Source organism: Chlorocebus sabaeus, chromosome 16 (genome assembly GCF_047675955.1).
Source record: "Chlorocebus sabaeus isolate Y175 chromosome 16, mChlSab1.0.hap1, whole genome shotgun sequence".
Taxonomy (NCBI): Eukaryota; Metazoa; Chordata; class Mammalia; order Primates; family Cercopithecidae; genus Chlorocebus; species Chlorocebus sabaeus.
This window is the reverse complement of record NC_132919.1, coordinates 56,583,063-56,601,834: the sequence shown is the minus strand read 5'-3', so window position 1 is coordinate 56,601,834 and position 18,772 is coordinate 56,583,063. Positions and strand designations below refer to the sequence as shown.

Genomic DNA, 18,772 nt, shown 5'->3' with positions numbered 1-18,772 from the left:
ACATCTTTTACATAGTAAAATGAACATCTTAATCTTTTGCAAATAGTGTGGTTATTTCCTTCCTGGGAGTGGAAGTTCTGAGAGAGCAAAGAGAGAAAGAAATACTGATATTTCTGAGAGTCTGCCAGGAGCAATCCTGCCTGGCCAGTTTAGTGGCGGAGCTGAGTCTGAATAAGGTATTTTGCTGCATAAAAGAATGCCAGCTTCTGTCTTGATACCTTCCCATTTGGCAAGTACAAAGTGTGTTGATTTTTACAGTTGATATTACGGAAGTGTACGCAGGAAAACAAAACAAAACAAAACAGAAAACACAGGCTGCTGAGCTCAAGATCCTATTGCAATCACAATATCAATGTATGTTTTCTAAGAATGTTACCATTAATGTTCTAGCATCATACGATTAGAAAGTGCATGCTCTCATATGGTTTGGCTGCCCAGCTCAGGGCTGAATGATGTCTTGAAAGGAATATCAAAGAATTGAAAGAAACACAAAACCAAGGCAGGACCACTCTGGGCATCTGCCTTTATCCCTTCATCAAATATTCAGTGCGCTTCTTTTCATTAATTAGATTCTCAATGATGCAACTGCATTGAAATAAATGTATTACATTTAGTATCAGTCTAGGTTCTTCAATTTCCCACTTCAGATACATTTTTGCACGTGTTCAAAGAAAGTTTCACACAGTCTCAATTCATCACCTTCCCCTCTTCTGTTATCAGAAGGAAACTTAGTAGGTTGCCTGACTTTGTCTAATTTCCATATCCCAAACAGCAAGAACAAGTTCAATTGCCTAAAAATTTCATTTCATAGATGAAATTTCCTTGGGATATTAGCTTTCATAATTAAAAAACTCACAGGTAGGCATATTCTAGAGTACGGTAAAAGTCAACATGGTTTCTCATCAGCTCCTACAGAATGTATTCAACCATTCATGTGGACAATTATTGACTCTCTACCTGTATAAGTAGAGAGGAACGTTGATGGAGAAAATTTCAAAAAGAAGAAAATTCAAAGGTTGTTCATGCTTATAAAGTACATATGTTTTGGTGCTGGGTTTGCCTTCCAAATTATGTTAATTGAAGTGAATTTGTATTCTCCAAGCAAATGTACCAGCTATAGAGTGAGATAGGAAAGGCTTGGTGAGGGACAGAGAGGAGGAAGAAGTGGACGTCAAAATTCAGAGGAGTGGGCAGAAGGCAAGTAGCACTTTTTTTTTTTTTTTTTTTTTGAGACAGAGACTCACTCTGTCAACCAGGCTGGAGTGCAATGGTGTGATCTTGGCTTACTACAACCTCCACCTCCAGGGTTCAAGTGATCCTCCCACCTCAGCCTCCCAAGTAGCTGGGGCTACAGGCTCACACCACCATGCCCAGCTAATTTTTGTATTTTTAGTAGAGATGGGGTTTCACAATGTTGGCCAGGCTGGTCTCAAACTCCTGGCATCAAGTGGTCCACCCACCTCATCCTCCTAAAGTGTGGGGATTACAGGCCTGAACCACTGTGCCCAGCCAGCAAGCAGCATTTGAAAGTGTTCTCTGGACTATCCACAGAATAAGTAATACATGTGCTGAACCAAGTAGTCATTGTCATCTTTATTTCATACATATAGAATTAAATATTAAATACCAATATTAAATTTTAATATTAATATTAAATATGTAAAATGTTTCCATTGAAATTTTTTTCAAAATAATTTTTCAGATATGTGCCCCGCACTTACATAAGCACATGGAAAAATAATCTTCCGAGGTTTGTCCACTGCATGAATGACATCTTCACATATAAACAGTCATGGTTATTTAGGCACCAAATCATTTCCAACTCATTCACCAGTGTGACTCAGGAGTGAACCAGGGAATAAAATAAATGATGTTGGCACTTTCTCCTTATGACCAGGCACTTGACCCTGGGAAAGGGAGGTGCGGTTGTTAAAACAACAGACTATAAACTGCTGGAGTGGTCTAGGAAATATCATTTAAGAAACTCTTTGGACAGGGGAATCAGAGTGAATTTGCAGCATCGCTTGAGCTCAGACCTCAGCAAGGAGAATCAGAAGGGGTACAGCATGTGTCCCGGCATCCTCGCTGTCTGCTGCAGAATTCTCTCTGGAGCAAAATAGTTCCATTTGATGATCGAAAGGCCAGGCCAGAAAAAACCTGCTGTAACTGGGTTTGGACAGTGCAGATAATTTCCTGGGGAAAACACCACTGTATTTCTGCTTTCCCTGAATCTGTTAAAAACATGTTTGTTTTGGCATTTTTCAGCTCTTGTGTGATTTTCAGTATTCCACAGTTTGGGAATATTAGATTACACCTTGTGACCAAAATGAGGGCTAGGAGTAAGCTAACTCCGCAGCCTCAGAATCCTATAATTTTGGGTTCAAATAGAAGGAGTAAGGTGAGTCTGGATAAACTTTGTTTTAAGGATTTAACACAATATACTGAGCAGGGCTTAAGACGTCTTATTTCTACATTATATGCTAAAGGATAGCATGTGATATCTGTGCCTTAAACATATCATATGCCAACATTTGTCAAACCACGGAAGGGCTGTGTATAAAAGAGCTTGGGAATGAAAGAAAAGCAAGAGTTCCACCCCCTCACTTTAGAGAGGAGACACTGCATCAAATGAAATTTAAAGGATTTTTTTTTTTTTCAGAATCACACATAAAAAAGTAGCAGAGGCTGGGCGCGGTGGCTCAAGCCTGTAATCCCAGCACTTTGGGAGGCCGAGGCGGGCGGATCACGAGGTCAGGAGATCGAGACCATCCTGGCTAACACGGTGAAACCCCGTCTCTACTAAAAAATACAAAAAAACTAGCCGGGCGTGTTGGCGGCGCCTGTAGTCCCAGCTACTCGGGAGGCTGAGGCAGGAGAATGGCGTGAACCCGGGAGGCGGCGCTTGCAGTGAGCTGAGATCCGGCCACTGCGCTCCAGCCTGGGCGACAGAGCGAGACTCCGTCTCAAAAAAAAAAAAAAAAAAAAAAAAAAAGTAGCAGAGCTCCCAGCAGAACTCAGATCTCCTGACTTTTGGCCCAATGAGCATATATGTGCATTGAAGACACATCTGCTCTTCAGAGAAAAAGCTTCTATTTGAGGCACACACACACAGACACACACACACACACAATTATTTAAAATACAACATTTTACAGTTTTGTTTTTTGAGACAGGGTCTTACTCTTTCACCCAGGCTGGAGTGCAGTGGTGTGATCTCTGTTCACTGCAGCCTCCACTTTCCAGTCTCAAGCATTCCTCCCACCTCAGCCTCCTGAGTAGCTGGGACCACAGGTGTGCATCACCATGCCCGGTTAAATTTTTGTATTTTTGGTGTAGATGGGGTTTTGCCATGTTTTCCAGGCTGGTCTGGGTTTGTTTGGTTTTAGAATACTGACCGAAGTAGCTCTGAATTGCTCATAGAAGCTCTGAGAATAAAATATAAATGAACCGGAAAAAGGATACTAGATAAATGCCAATTCTTCCTTCTTGGAGCAGATGAGAGGGAATCCTGAGCATTTTTCTAAAACATGAATGCCTTTTCTACCACTACTGTGGAAAGCTCTCTTAGCAGGACAAATAATGATGAGAAATCCTTTGATTTAACAACTGTCTCTTCATTAAAGCTAGTAACTATATTCCCTCATATAATCATTATACTAAAAATACCAGAGGAGACATACCCACTTTATGAAATAACCATTTGTCCAGTGTCAGAAAGAAGAAATAAAAGCATATTTTTACACACTTGTATTTATTTCTTAGGTTCTCTATAAATCTAAGAAGGCAAAAAAGTTTTTTCACTCTAAAAGCAGAGATAAAGTCTGTAAAATTAATAAAAGCTGTGTTTATGTAACCATAACACAGAGGGATAGTAACATGTCACACATTGTTTCACTTTTTTGGATGAGGTTTATGATGATTAAAGTTTCATAACTGTAATCATTTCACAATGCTTAGAAAAGGAGGAAAAGGTAAAGGAGTACAGCACATTGTCAAATGGCAGATCTAACATGAAACCTTGTGTATTGTGGAAGGAATGAGGAGACAATGATGAATGTGTGTGTGTGCGCACACATGCACGTGTGTGTGTGTGCATGAGAAAGAGATAGAGACAGATGAGAAAGAAAAAGAGAGAAAGAGAGACAGACACAAATACACATACACAGAGACAGAGAAAGAGAAACAGAGAGGGAGAGAGACAGAAGCAGAGAGACAGAGCCATAGAGAGAGAGAGAGACTATCATATATCAAGAAGATTGGATCTAAGTATGGGGAAAGATATGGCTACATGATTTAGCGCATTTCACTTGGCTTTCACTAGGAGGTGTGGAAGAGAGACTGATGCCGTATAGGATGCTGAGTGAATTTATAGCCATTTGGCTTGGTTTGTTGCTGACCCAACCTTCTTTTTCAAAATTATCTATATGAAACTTCTCCTGTGGATATTGACTGATTGTGTATTTTACTCTGTCCGCAAAAGATGGGAAAGAGCAAAAGTCAATGTGTTGAATCCAGCCATGGATGTTAGCAAAGACTCCTTTGTGTCTTGTTATTAGAGACAGAGGGGACATCAGCAAGATTTTAGGGGGAAATCAGCTCTGTAAATAAATTACATTGAACTATAGGGATTGGCACACAAAACCCATTTATCTGCCTCATACAGCTGGTGTCATACCCAATAAAATCACAAGTTTAATAACAAATTATTATAAATGGCAGGAAATTGTTGCTAATGAATACCTTTTTAAAAAGAGGATTTATCAGGGAAATTTTCTAGCAGGGTTAGTTATTCTCCCATTTTTTTAAAGGAAGTATGCTTTAAAAGAAGTATGTGAAAGAAATGTAGGTGTGTAAGAAAGGTAAGCAGAAGCAACTTCTTTTGGTTACTTGTTGGCTGAATTTCCCTTGCAGGAACATGATGCCTAATAGAATTTATAGTCTGAATCTTATCTGGCCTGCTAGGGAGAAAATAAAATAAGATTCACAAAACATTTATGTTTACTAATTCTTTAGCTAGATGGGTTTCTGAACTTTTCTGCATACGTGGATATGAACAGAGAAGAGGGGATGCCGCACTCCAGGGGTAAAGTGCTGGGGTGATAGGAAAGAGTGTAGGTAAGGTGTCACACAGGAAAGATTTGCGAGACTAGTCCACCTTGCTTCATGTTTTATCTAAGGATTTTAGACCATAACTTAGAATTGTGCACCCAGGGTTTTTTTTTTGTTTTTGTTTTTGTTTTTTAAGACTGATGAAGATAGATAATGCATTTTTTTTTTTTTTTTTTTTGATGGAGTTTCATCATTCTTGTTGCCCAGGCTGGAGTCCAATGGTGCGATCTTGGCTCACTGCAACCTCTGCCTCCTGGGTTCAAGCGATTCTCCTGCCTCAGCCTCCCGAGTAGCTGGGATCACAGGCATGCACCACCGCGCCCAGCTGATTTTGTATTTTTAATAGAGATGAGGTTTCACCATGTTGGTCAGACTTGTCTCAAACTCCTGACCTTAGGTGATCCGCCTGCCTCTGCTTCCCAAAGTGCTGGGATTACCGGTCTAAGCCACTGTGCCCAGCCTGATAACGCACATGTTAACAGAAGAGCTTTAGTGGCTGCTTCCCAAACCTCTCTCTAAACAAAGATAAATCAACTTGTGACCTCTGCCTTTCAAACCACGTCTGCCACCTCCTCTTCCTCCATTTTTGAAGAGAATTCTCTACTAGAAAATCTAATTGTTACACTGAAGTATTCCATCATTACAAATGCTTTTCTGAGAAAAACTAATGATGTAATACCATTCACATACAGGGAGCATCAAGATACTGGATATTTAGATTGGATATCTAGAAGCAATTCAATTGAAGATGACTCATTTTTTCATTAAAAGGAATATCCATTCACTGTGTCTAGCACTTCACTTAGTGGCAACATTAAGTCTTTAGAGAAGTTTGAGTTAGGTTGAGTGCAGCTGGTTATATGCATTGTTCTATTAATTCAGTCGCTCATTCATTTAATGGCAAATTACAATGGCACTTACAATGTTTCAACAACTCTGCTAGATTTGGGAACAAAACACAAGGGTAAAAGACCCATCCGTGACTGTGTAAGGTATGGCAGGTGATTTACATAATGTGATAAATACTAAAGTATCAGTAAACCTACAGGATTAGAGAACATGAAATGTGAGCTTGAAAGCTATACATGGCTAAAGGAGAAGATGTGAGGAAATACTTCCTCTAAACATCTAAACTGTGGCTTTGTAATGAAAAGACATTACAGTGAAGAAAAATGGACAGAAAGGGAAGATATTCTTGTTCCTGGATAAGTAGAGTACATAAAGGATTTAGTGTTTATATTTTACCTTGAAAATGAGAATGTAGTGAGATATTTTAATTGGAGAAGAATGACCATACTCACACTTCAGAAAAGTCGGTGTGAAGAATGAATTGAATGAAGGAACACACACACACACATACACACCACCACCACCACAACAACAACAACAGTTTGAGAAGCAGTATATCCTGGCAGTTAAGATCAAAGATTGGGGAAAAGACTGCCTATCCTGGCTGTTCTAAATAACAGCTGTGCAATATCCTTGCGGAAGTTCTCTCTGTGTCCTGGTTCTTTTTTCTGTAATAATAATAGTACCAATGCTGTAAAGTTTTTTAAGAACTAGAAGAGTGAATATATGAAACATTGCTTAGAACAGTGCCTGGAACTTAGAGAATGTTCTATAAGAGTAAACTTGCAGAACAATGAAGCGACGTATGGGATAAATGAGGCAGATCCAGGTTGATAGTGCAGTGAGGATAGAGAGCAGGAAGTGATTTTGTGAAATATTAAATACGTAGAATCTATAGGAGTTGGTAACTATTTTAATTTGTTCTCATACTGCTACTGAAGACATACCCAACACTAGGTAATTTAAAGAGGAAAGACATTTAACTGACTCACAGTTTCACATGGCTGAAGAGGTCTCATAATCATGGTGGTAGGCAAGAGAAAGCTTGTGCAGGGGAACTCCCCTTATAAAACCATCAGATCTTGTGAGACTTATTCACTATCACAAGAACAGCATGGGAAATACCCACCCCAGTGATTGAATTACCGCCCACCAGGTCCCTCCCATGACACACTGGAATTATGGGAGCTACAATTCAAGATGAGATTTGGGTGGGGACACAACCAAACCATATCAGTAACTTATTAGATGTAAGAACTTAGAAACAGAAGGCTTGAATAAACCCCAGGTTTTTTATTTTGTGTCTGATGGATGGTGTGTCTCTCTTCACTGCAATAGAGAACACAGGAAGAAAGCCCATCTAAGGAAAAAAATAATGAATTCAGTTTTGGATGCAGACTTGGAGATGTCTTAGGACTCCTAAATAGTAAGATCCAATGGGAGATTGAGTATCATGAATTATAGGAAAGAGAAGCTTGCCAGAAGACAGAGATTTAAGGGGTCCTTAGAATATTAACGAAAATTGAGGCCATGGGAGCAGACGAAATCATTCCAGAGAGTGAATCAAATGAAGAGAAGGCCAAAAATAATCCACTACAGAACATTTAAGATGAGAGTAGAATTATAAAACTAACAATAGAAACCGAGAATGCAAACAGAAAGGAGAGATTCCAGCTTCTGGTCATGATGGAGTAACTGCACTGCATTAAATCTCCCCTTGAAAACAACCATAAAACCAGACCCAAATCTGTAAAATTCTTACAGATGTTGTACGTAATCTAATTGTTATAGATGCTGGATTATAGAAATGATAGATGCCGGATCATGTAATGCTGTTCTGTGAACCGTGAGAGAAGGGAAGTGATGACCGCCATGATCTCCCCAGCTTTCTGCCTGAAGGCATTTTCTGCAGGGCAGTGCAAGAAGGAGAAGCCCCATCAGAAAGCAAAGGGCTTGCTAAGTTAAAGAGGGATGGAGTTCAGGGCTAGGGATGCAGCTGGAATTCTTGGGACACAGCTGTAGAAAGAAAGAACTGCGTAGTGAAGGAGCTCCTAAAATATTCACAGGCATCCTATCAAGTGTTTAGCTGAATAGTAAGTTCACACATGTAGGAAGATACTCCAAAAGTCTAGGCAAAAAATAACTTACTGAGTAAAGAAAAGATCCTGGGGAGCTGTAAGCTGTAATGATCAAATCTTGGACAAGGCTATGAGATCTTTAATTTTCTACTAGCTAGAGTGAAAAATCTTGTTGAAGAGCATAAACATTCAGTAGATGTGCCAGCAAGTTCACTCATTAGGAAAAGGGTACCATTAGATGGACCCTAGCAAAGCTTAAAAGCAAATCCCTAAATAATCACACTGATGTGCACGTAAATTAACTCCTCCTCCAGAACAAAATTCAAGAAGGAGTGAACAAAATCCAAACACGCACTAACTTGACATCCGTATGTCCATCATATCTTAATGGTGGTAAATTTGTTTAAAAATATAAACTAACAGGTCCTAGAAGCTCAATATGACCCAGCCAGGATAAACAAAAAGAAAACCACAGCAAGAAACATCATAACCAAATAATTAAGCCTTCAATGAAGCAAGTAAATGTGATGCTAACAAAGAAAAAGAAGTCAGTAAATTACTCAGTAAATTGACTCGGAAATTAGACAATAAAACTAAAAAACAAGTGTTTTAAAAGTACAATTATAGACGTGCTACATAATTTAAAAGTAAATATAACAACAATGTAGGAAAAATGAGACAATCGTTAAAATGGAAATTATAAAAAAATGAAAATTTTAGCACTTCAAAATATGATATTAGAGTGAAAAATTCACTTGCTATATTGCACAATTGTTTAGAAACTGCAGAAAAAAAAAAGTAAGCTTGATTTCTCAAAAATTTAAATGTAGAATTAAATTGCATAATCCAGTAATTTCTGGGTATAGACCAAAAAGAAACAAAAGCATGGACTTGAACAGACATTTACACACATGGGTTTATTGTGGCATTATTCATAATAGCCAAAAAGTGGAAGCAACCAAAGGGTTCATCAATGGATGAATGAATAAACAATGTGGCTTATACATCTAAGGGAATATTATTCAGCCTTAAAAAGGAATTAAATTCTAACATATTTACAATATGGATAAACTTTGAAGACATTACGCTAAGTGAAATAAGTCAGCACGGAAGTACAAATATTGCATAAGTCCACCTAAATGAGCTACGGAATCTTGTCAAATTCATGGAGACAGAAAGTGAAATGGTGGTGTCCAGGGACCGGGGAGAGGGGACAATAGGAAGTTAGTGTTTAATGACGTTAGAGTTTCAATTGTAAATGATGAAAAAGTTTTGAAGGTGGATAGTGACAATATTTGTACAACATTATGAATATACTTAATGACATAGAGCTTTATGCTTAAAATGATTAAAACGATAAATTTTAGATTATTTATATTTAAATTAAATGTTCTAAGTGGATAGTTCCTTTGTAATTAGATTGAAATTTATTTTCCCTTCTCTATCGTCTAAAGTTTTATAATGAACATATTGAGAAAAAAAGTAAACAAACAACCTGAAAAACTAAAGTACTATGATATTTATCCCACTCCCAAATTTATAGAGTAACATTTAAACCAAACATACATGGGTTTACATTTCAGGGAGAGATTTTTTCTAAGGGATAATACATATGGTTGGAATAAAATGTGAAAGAATTAGTTGAATTAGTGGCTGAATTTTATAATTCCAGAAGTACATCGGAGTTTTACTTTGTTTTTGTTTTTCTTGGTTTAGTTTTTACATAGTAAATATTGCCCTATTACAAAAATCAGTAAACTTTAGAAAAATAAAAGGTATCCAGACAAAAGTACAAAGAGAAATATCTATATTTACATCTATATCTATACCTGGCAAAAACACTGAACCATGGTTCAGTGACCCACAGGACAATATCAAAATAATCAATATCAAATAACCCAATGTACATACAATCAGAGTACTAGAAAGAGATATTTAGGGCTGAAAAGGTACTTGATGAAATAGCAATGAAAATATTTCCAAATCTGCTAAAAATATATAAACTAGTGATTCAGGAAAACAACAACTATCCCCACATGGAATAAATGGAAAGAAAACTACAGCAATGCCCATCATAAACACATTTCTAAAAAAAAAAAAAAAAAAAAAAAAGGAACTATGGAAGACAAACCTTAAAGACATTCAGTAAGAGGAAGACACATAGAAGACACATTATATACAGGACAATGGTAAGAAAGACTGTTGATTTCTCAACAGAAACAATGATAGCCAGGAGACAAAGACATGTCATCTTTCAGGTGTTGGAAGAACAACAAAAAACAAAAATATCCATCAACATAGAATCCTATATCTAGTAAAATGAATTCTTCAAAAATGAAGACAAAAGTAAAGATTTTCTAGGCATGAAAAGCTGGTAGAATTCATTGCCAGCAGAACTGATTTATAAGAAAAGCGAAGTTCATCAGCCTAAAGGAAAATATTAACCTATGAAACGGTCAAAGGAAGCCTCGAGTGCTCCTGCACAGTTTCCAGATTCTCTTCCCATTCTTGGTGACCATGATCTTCCAGAGGAGAGAGGTTTCATTAACATTGTTCTCTGAGTGAGGATACCCTCTTCCCTGCAAATAATTTTTATCTGGTTAACTCTTACTCATCCTTTATTCAATTCAATAATAACTTGTGATAGTCAATACTGATTGTCAATTTGATTGAATTGAAAGATACAAAGAATTGATCCAAAAGAGATTAACATTTGAGTCAGTGGACTGGGGAAGTCAAACCCACTGTTAATCTGGGTAGGCACAATCTAATTAGCTGCCAGCATGACTAGAATATAAGCAGGCAGAAAAATGTGAAAAGAGAGACTAACCTAGCCTCCCAGCCTACATCTTTCTCCCATGCTGGATCCTTTCTGCCCTCGAACATCAGACTCCAAGTTCTTCAGTTTTGGAACTAGGACTGGCTCTCCTTGCTCCTCAGCCTGCAGATGGCCTCTTGTGGGATCTTTTGATCATGTGAGTTAATACTTAATAAACTCCCATATATATATATATTCCATTAGTTCTGTCCCCCTAGAGAACCCTAACTAATACATGACTTAATCTGGAATTCTTTCCTTACACTCCAGACTATGTTTCGTTATGCTGCTGCAAGTTTTCATAGCACCCTATATTTTACTCTCTTCTTACTTATCTCAGTTTGTAATTATACAGTTTTGCAAAGATATTATTTTAGATAGCCGTGTCTCCCTCCACTGGGAAATTTGCTCCATGAAAGCAGAGACTTACCTTTTAGGTGCACTGTTGTATCTCCAAGGGTTAAGATAGTTAATGTTTAAAAAAATGTTTGTTGAATGAATTTATGAATGAGAGTTGAATGTTGTTAATTAAGAAGAATAGTATTGGAGTTTAAATGATCAGAGTTAATAAGGCTAATTCAAGTGAAGTATCACAAGATGCTGTGATGAAGGTGAGTGTTTTGAAGAAGGGAGGAACTTAGAATATTAAAAAGTCAGTGGACTTTGAGACTACAGTTGAGTCAGCTATGTGAATATCTAGGTTCCACAAGATCATAAAGTCTCATGGGATGGAAAAGAGCATAAACTAACGTTTTAATATGGAATGACACAGTCAAACATATTTTTTTGAAGATGTTTTTGGCTGCCATTTGGAGAAGTCTGTAAAGTAGAAACAGAGGAAGCAGGGAGATCAGAAACAGTGACCTATTGCAGAAACCAGAAAGATAGTGGTCAATGGCCACAGTGATGACCACGGAGATGGTCAAAAGCACTCAGAGTCAGTGGAACATTTTGTAGTTGGAGCCAAAAATATTTGCCATTAGACATGAGATATAGGAGAAAGAGAGGAGTCAAGAAGGAGTCCATGATATTTAGATGAAAGCAAGGGGAGACTTGTCATTAACTGAAGTAGGAAAGATTTTGAGTAGAAGATCAGAAGTTTCTAGATATTCTTTTTTTTTTAAAAAATTTTACTTTAAGTTCTAGGATACATGTGCAGAATGTATAGGTTTGTTACATAGGTATACCTGTGCCATGGTGGTTTGCTGCATCTATCAACCCATCATCTGGATTTTAAGCCCTGTATGCATTAAGTATTTGTCCTAATTCTCTCACTCCCCTTGCCCCCACCGCTCAACAGGCCCCGGTATGTGTTGTTCCCCTCTCTGTGTCCATGTGTTTTCACTGTTCAACTCCCACTTACGAGTGAGAACGTGCAGGGTTTGGTTTTCTGTTCCTGTGCTGAAGATAATGGCTTCCAGCTTCATCCATGTCCCAGCAAAAGACATGACCTCATTCTCTTTTATGGCTGCATAGTATTCCGTAGTGTATATGTACTACATTTTTTTCATCCATGTCCCAGCAAAAGACATGATTTCATTCTCTTTTATGGCTGCATAATATTCCATGGTGTATATGTACCACATTTTTTTATCCAGTCTATCACTGATGGGCATTTGGGTTGGTTTCATGTCATTGCTCTTGTAAATATTGCTGCAATAAACCTACATGTGCATGTGTTTTTCTAGTAGAATGATTTATATTCCTTTGGGTATATACCCAGTAATGGGATTGCTGGGTCAAATGGTATTTCTGGTTCTAGATCCCTGAGGAATCACCACACTGTCTTCCACAATGGTTGAAATAATTTGCATTCCCACCAACAGTATAAAAGCGTTCCTATTTCTCCACAGCCTCGCCAGCATCTATTGTTTCCTGATATTTTAATAATTGCCATTCTGACTGGCGTGAGATGGTATCTCATTGTGATTTTGATTTGCATTTCTTTAATGACCAGTGATGATGACCTTTTTTTTCATATGTTTTTTGGCTGCATAAGTGTCTTCTTTTGAGAAGTGTCTGTTAATATCCTTCAATCACTTTTTGATGGTTTTTTTTCCTTGTAAATTTGTTTAAGTTCCTTGTAGATTCTGGATATTAGACGCTTGTCAGATGGATAGATTGCAAAATTTTTCTCCCATTCTGTAGATTGCCTGTTCCCTCTGATGCTAGTTTCTTTTGCTGTGGAGAAGCTTTTTAGGTTAATTAGATTCTACTTGTCAATTTCGGCTTTTGTTGCAATTGCTTTTGGTGTTTCCCTCATCAGGTCTTTGCCCATGCCTATGTCCTGAATGGTGCTGCTTAGGTTTTCTTCTAGGGTTTTTATGGTTTTGGGTTTTACATTTAAGTCTTAATCCATCTTGAGCAATTCTAGACATTTTTAATTTGAGACTCCCATTATGCATCTCAGTGAAGACTTCAGATAGGTAGCTGGAAGTACTAGTTGAGATCTCCACGGGGAAGTCTTGGCTGGGGTATACATTTATGTGTCATCAGCATTTCTAAGTGAGTGAGTGTAGACAGAAAAGAAGCCCCAAATCTGATCCCTTGAGCTTGCCTATATTTAGAGGTTGGGAAGATGAAGAGGAATAAGTAAAACCCACTGGAAAATCCCAGAAAGATAAAACTATGTGAATATAACATCCTGGAAATCCAGGGGAAGGAAGTGATCAACTTTATCAAATAAAATAATTGGCCACGGCATTCAGTACAGAAGTCACGGATGACACAGATAAGAGCAGTATGGGTGGAACGGCGAAGACAAAACCCTGATTGCAGTAGCTTTTTAAAAATGGGAAGCAAGGAAGCTGAGAGTGAAAGGAGAATGGACAACACTTTGGTGCTGATCCGCAACCTGGTATAAATATGGTAGCATCATTAGCCTGAGGAAGCTTCCATTCCTTTACTTACAGTGACTGATTCTCAAACTGAAAGTAAGAATTTAGCCTTGAGGGATCTTCCAACGCAAGCTTTGAATAGAAAGCTCTTTCTGTGTAATTTCAAGGATGGCCTGGTTCTTCTCACTTTAATATACTAAAGGCATCACAAACCAGATAAGAAAAGAAGGTGCTGACAGTGTTATCGATCTGAAACTTCTGTTTTAAATATCAGAATATGAAAGTAAAATAAGAAAATCATCTCCTACTTAATAGCTAAAATAGTTGTATAAACAACACCTTATTTTTTTTGTTCAGTCACAACCATTACTGGCAGAATCATACTGCTATCATAAGTCTGAAATATTCAGCCCAATATTTTGATTTATGTAGAGACCATTTTACTTTAATAGGCATTGTGCACTCATGCGGTTGGGACACCACTTAGAACATTCACTGCTTTCAGAGTTTGAGTAATAAGCTTTACTTACCTATAGTTTGGTATCCACCCAACTTAGAACAAAGCAGTCGTGTCATCCTCTTTAGTTGCTACACTTTGAATCTTGGGAGTATCACAAATGGAGATTGATTGCAAGAGTTCATGGGAATCTCAGACACCCTGACTGGGGTGAAGAGAGGGCAACATTCATCTGAGGAATGTATTTCACATTCAGTAATATTTGACCCCAGATGAAATAAAATGTGGCTTCATCTCCAGTGTAAATATTGGTCAGTTCCTACCCCATTAAGTGTTCCTGCTACTTTCCCTAAAGACAAAGATTCTGGCCTATCAATCATAATAATACTCCCATTAGCTCTTGAGCAACATGTTTGAATAGGAAACTCTCTTTCTCTTTCCCTTTTGTCTGTTGATGATTTAGAGACAGTAAGATCTCCAGGCTTATCTTGAAAATATTTACCCAGCTTCTTTCAGTGATCATTTCAGAGCTTGGTCATAAAAGCATATGTTTCTCTAAAGCAAAGGGTGATAAAGGAGGAGGTACACATAGAACCTTTGCCAACCTAACATTTTGGTGGAAGGTGACAGAGAAGATTAGGAGACCAATGTTGAAAAACATGTTTTAAGTTATCTGCTTCATAAAGTGAAACAAAAATAGACGTATAAAATCTCCATCTGGTTTCATTTTATCTTCTCCCATTAAGTACAGACCTATCTATATCTTGGACATTTTTGGTTTTTTTTCTTCCTTTTGCTTTGTTTTATTCCCCTATGTTTCTAACTTGTTTCTAATCCTTTAAGAAGCAAGCTTGAAATTATAAGTTAAAAATAATATACAAAGTATAAAAATATTAATGTTCTATTCTCTCTTAGCAGTGGGCTAAACAAGAGAAAAAGTGACAAGCTGTGGTTGATGTAAGTGATTTTAAAGGACAGTTACAAGAATTATACTAGTGGGAGGTACATATTGATCCTATTAAAAATATTTCCTATGTTAATGGCTGCACAGTTGTCCATAAGAAATGATATTTCCTGTTAGCTTTTTGCTTTTCAATATTTTATAGAAAGGATGGTCTTTACATGAGAAAATCAATGATTCTTACTGTCATTATGTATTGAGACTTATTCTGCTCTAGACATGATGTGCAGAGATTTACACATGTTATCTCAAGTGATTATGAGACCAAAAATCTATTTTGCCTGTACTATCTTTAAATAGGAGACATTGAACTCAGCGAATACAATACATTTTCTAGAAGGCTTGTGAGTTTGGAATGGCAGTTATTTCATTTGCTGTCTGTGTGTCTCACGGGTCACCCTGAAAGCACTGACTCAGCTTAGCATGCCAAAGTGTCCCCACTGGATGGGGACAGGGAGACTTCTCTGAGCTAAGGAACCATGTTCTTAGGATGGATGCAGATCTATAACTTTGAAGTAGAATGCCCACCATGACGAAGACATGTTATTTTAACCCCTTGTGTTCATCTCGTTATATAAAATTATGCTCTTGATTTTCTAAAAGGATATGAATTTGAGATACTTCAGCCTAGTATTACAGCCTAATAAATATCCACCATGATAACATGAAGGTTAATCTACCTGAACATGTGTGTTAATCTTTATTTTCTCCTAATATTCTAATGTCAACTATCTCTATTGTAATGTAAGTGACCTTTGTGTATAACTGGATTTTATTTCAATATCATTGACTTATTTTAGACTATTAAAAACTGTCATTATATTTAAAGTATATTCAGATATGTTATAAACGTACTTTATAGTATACTATTATAGTATATCTTTATAATGTATATTTATTTGTAGATAAGATGTCTTACATTTTCCCAACAGTATTTCCTTGAGAAAGGAAGAGTGGCTATATTTCCGTTTTAGTTATGAACACGTTGAAGAGAACAGAAGGCAAATGACATGCCCCAGGGTAGAGATTTCATTGGTGAGAATGAAGATATGGGAGTGGTTTTGTGGTCACGTCTTGGAAACTGGTAGCACTAGCAGCATGGCAGACCAACTGACTGAAGAGCAGATTCCAGAATTCAAAGAAGCTTTTTCACTATTTGACGGAGATGATGATGGAACTATATCAACAAAGGAATTGGAAATGATAATGAGGTCTCTTGGGTAGAATCCCACAAAAGCAGGGTTACTGAACTTGATTAATGAAGTAGATGCTGATGGTAATGGAAAAACGGACTCTCCTGAGTTTCTGACAATGATGGCAAGAAAAATGAAAAACATACAAAGTGAAGAAGAACTTAGAGAAGCATTCCGTGTGTTTGATAAGGATGGCAATGGCTATATCAGTACAGCAGAACTTCGCCATGTCACGACAAACCCTGGAGAGAAGTTAACAGATGACAAGTTTGATGACATGATCAGGGAAGCAGGTATTGATGGTGATGGTCGAGTAAATGATGAAGAGTTTGTACAAATGATGACAGCAAAGTGAAGACCTTGTACAGAATATGTTACATTTCTTGTACAAAATTATTTGCCTTTTTCTTTGTTTATAAATTATCTCTAAAAGGTTTATTCCTGCTGTCAAAAAATGCATGCATATAACTAGGACTCCATTCCTCCATGTTTTTTTCTCTTACCTCACAGTCATTGTTCTGAAAACTTATTTTAGAAAATTGATCAACTAACACGTTGCGTGTGGCTTACTCTAGATATATCTAAGCCCTTCTACACAACTAAACTTAGATGGAGTTGGTCAAAGGGGGAACATCTGGGTTATGCCTTTTTTTTTTTTTTTTTTTTAGTTTTCTTTAGAAACTGCAGCATGTTGTTGTTGCAGTGTGGAGTTGTAACTCTGCGTACACAATGGACAGTCAACAATATGTACCTAAAAGTTGCACTATTGCAAAAGGAGTGTACTATCCAGGTACTCATACACTATTTTCTTTTATACTGCTGGTCCTATACCAGAAACATTTTGCTTTATTGTTACTTGCTTTTTAAACTTTGTTTAGGCACTTGAAGAAAATCTACTTATGGCAGAATTGGCCTCAAATCCATTCCAAGTTGCATATTTGTTTTCCAATATAAAATAACAATTTACCTCCAAAACCCTCAAAAGACAAAACAAAAACAGAATGAAGATATGAAAGCTCAGGGCTCCCGAATTCCAAATCGCTTTGCTATGAAGTCATAGTATTTCGAATAAAACAAAATGATGTAAACTACCTGAACAAAATATGTGTTTGTGGAGCAATGCAAAGGTAATATATACTGGTAAGCCACGTGCTTAGAATCTTTGACAAAAACACTAGAAGAAATTTTGTGTGTGTGTGTGGAAAATAGCTTTGAAGTAAATGTTTGGAGGAAATCTTCCATAGAACAGATACCATAAAATTAAAACTTGTAGTCATAGGGAACTGGTTATTTTTGTTTACCTTTTACTTTTGATTTCTCTCTGGCACATAAATAGGAACTTTCAGTTCTAGGTGGGAGCAACCCTTTCAATAACTCGAACCTTTGGTAGCCCAAGCATGTTTTACTGAAGCACATTTTCACAAGAGGTAATAATTTTTTAAAAAATGTACAAATATTTATTATTCTTAGGAGTTGCTTTGCCTTCCAAAATAAGTGAAAGTTTTACAAATGAGTATTCAGTGCATTGCTGAGATAAAGTTGTGGTCAAACTACATTTCTCAGTGGGGAACTCCTTTTCTTCTGATAGAGCTGGAATGAGTTCAAAGAACTGGAATAACCAGGAAAGAAGATGAACCAACTGATTTCTAAATGAAGATTAAAGGATAAATTATAGAGGTCAAATAAATAGGCTTTGTCTAAGCTGTGTGTAAGAGCATGACAGGATTAGAAGCGCACGTCACAGAAAGTGCAAAAACATTAATGAAAATAATTACATGGTACAATAAAATAAATGTAGTACTGAAACAGTAGAGAATATGAGGAAATGTAAAACAATACTAAACTCATCAAGTAGCTTTGCTATGGCCAAGAATTACTACGTCACAAAAGGAGATCTCTGGGGTAATAGTGGAAGTTGTTTTATGACGACAGACAGACTCAATAAACCCAGACCAACATGACGTAGTTTATTACTCGAGAGTGAGAAAGAAAAGCCATGCTGATTTTCCTCGTTAGGATAATAGATCATTGTGGCTTAATTCCTATGAGATTCAGGAATTTAAAATTAATTATTGTCAAAGGTCATGGCTTTGCCTTTTACAATCACAGATTCCTGAGTATTCAACAGATACGTTGGAATACAGAGAACATAATTCTTTATTGTTGTATGATAAATTCACAAACACATAGTGGCTTAAAGTATCAATACGTATTTATTATCTCCCATGGTCTGGCAGATCAGGAATGGACTGATTTGGATGGATGATTCTGGTTTAGGGTCTCTCAAGATGGTGCAGTCAAGATGGCGCTGCAGCGCCCCGGGCGGGTGGCTCACGCCTGTAATCCCAGCGCTTTGGGAGGCCGAGGCGGGCGGATCACGAGGTCAGGAGATCGAGACCATCTTGGCTAACACGGTGAAACCCCGTCTCTACTAAAAATACAAAAAATTATCCGGGCGTGGCGGAGGGCG

At 37.3% G+C, this 18,772-nt stretch overlaps 1 pseudogene; it reads left to right on the top strand.

Annotated features, from left to right (window-relative positions):
* Positions 1-16,207: 16,207 nt before the first annotated feature.
* Positions 16,208-16,708, top strand: LOC119622143 (calmodulin-like; annotated as a pseudogene).
* The last annotated feature ends 2,064 nt before the right edge of the window (positions 16,709-18,772 follow it).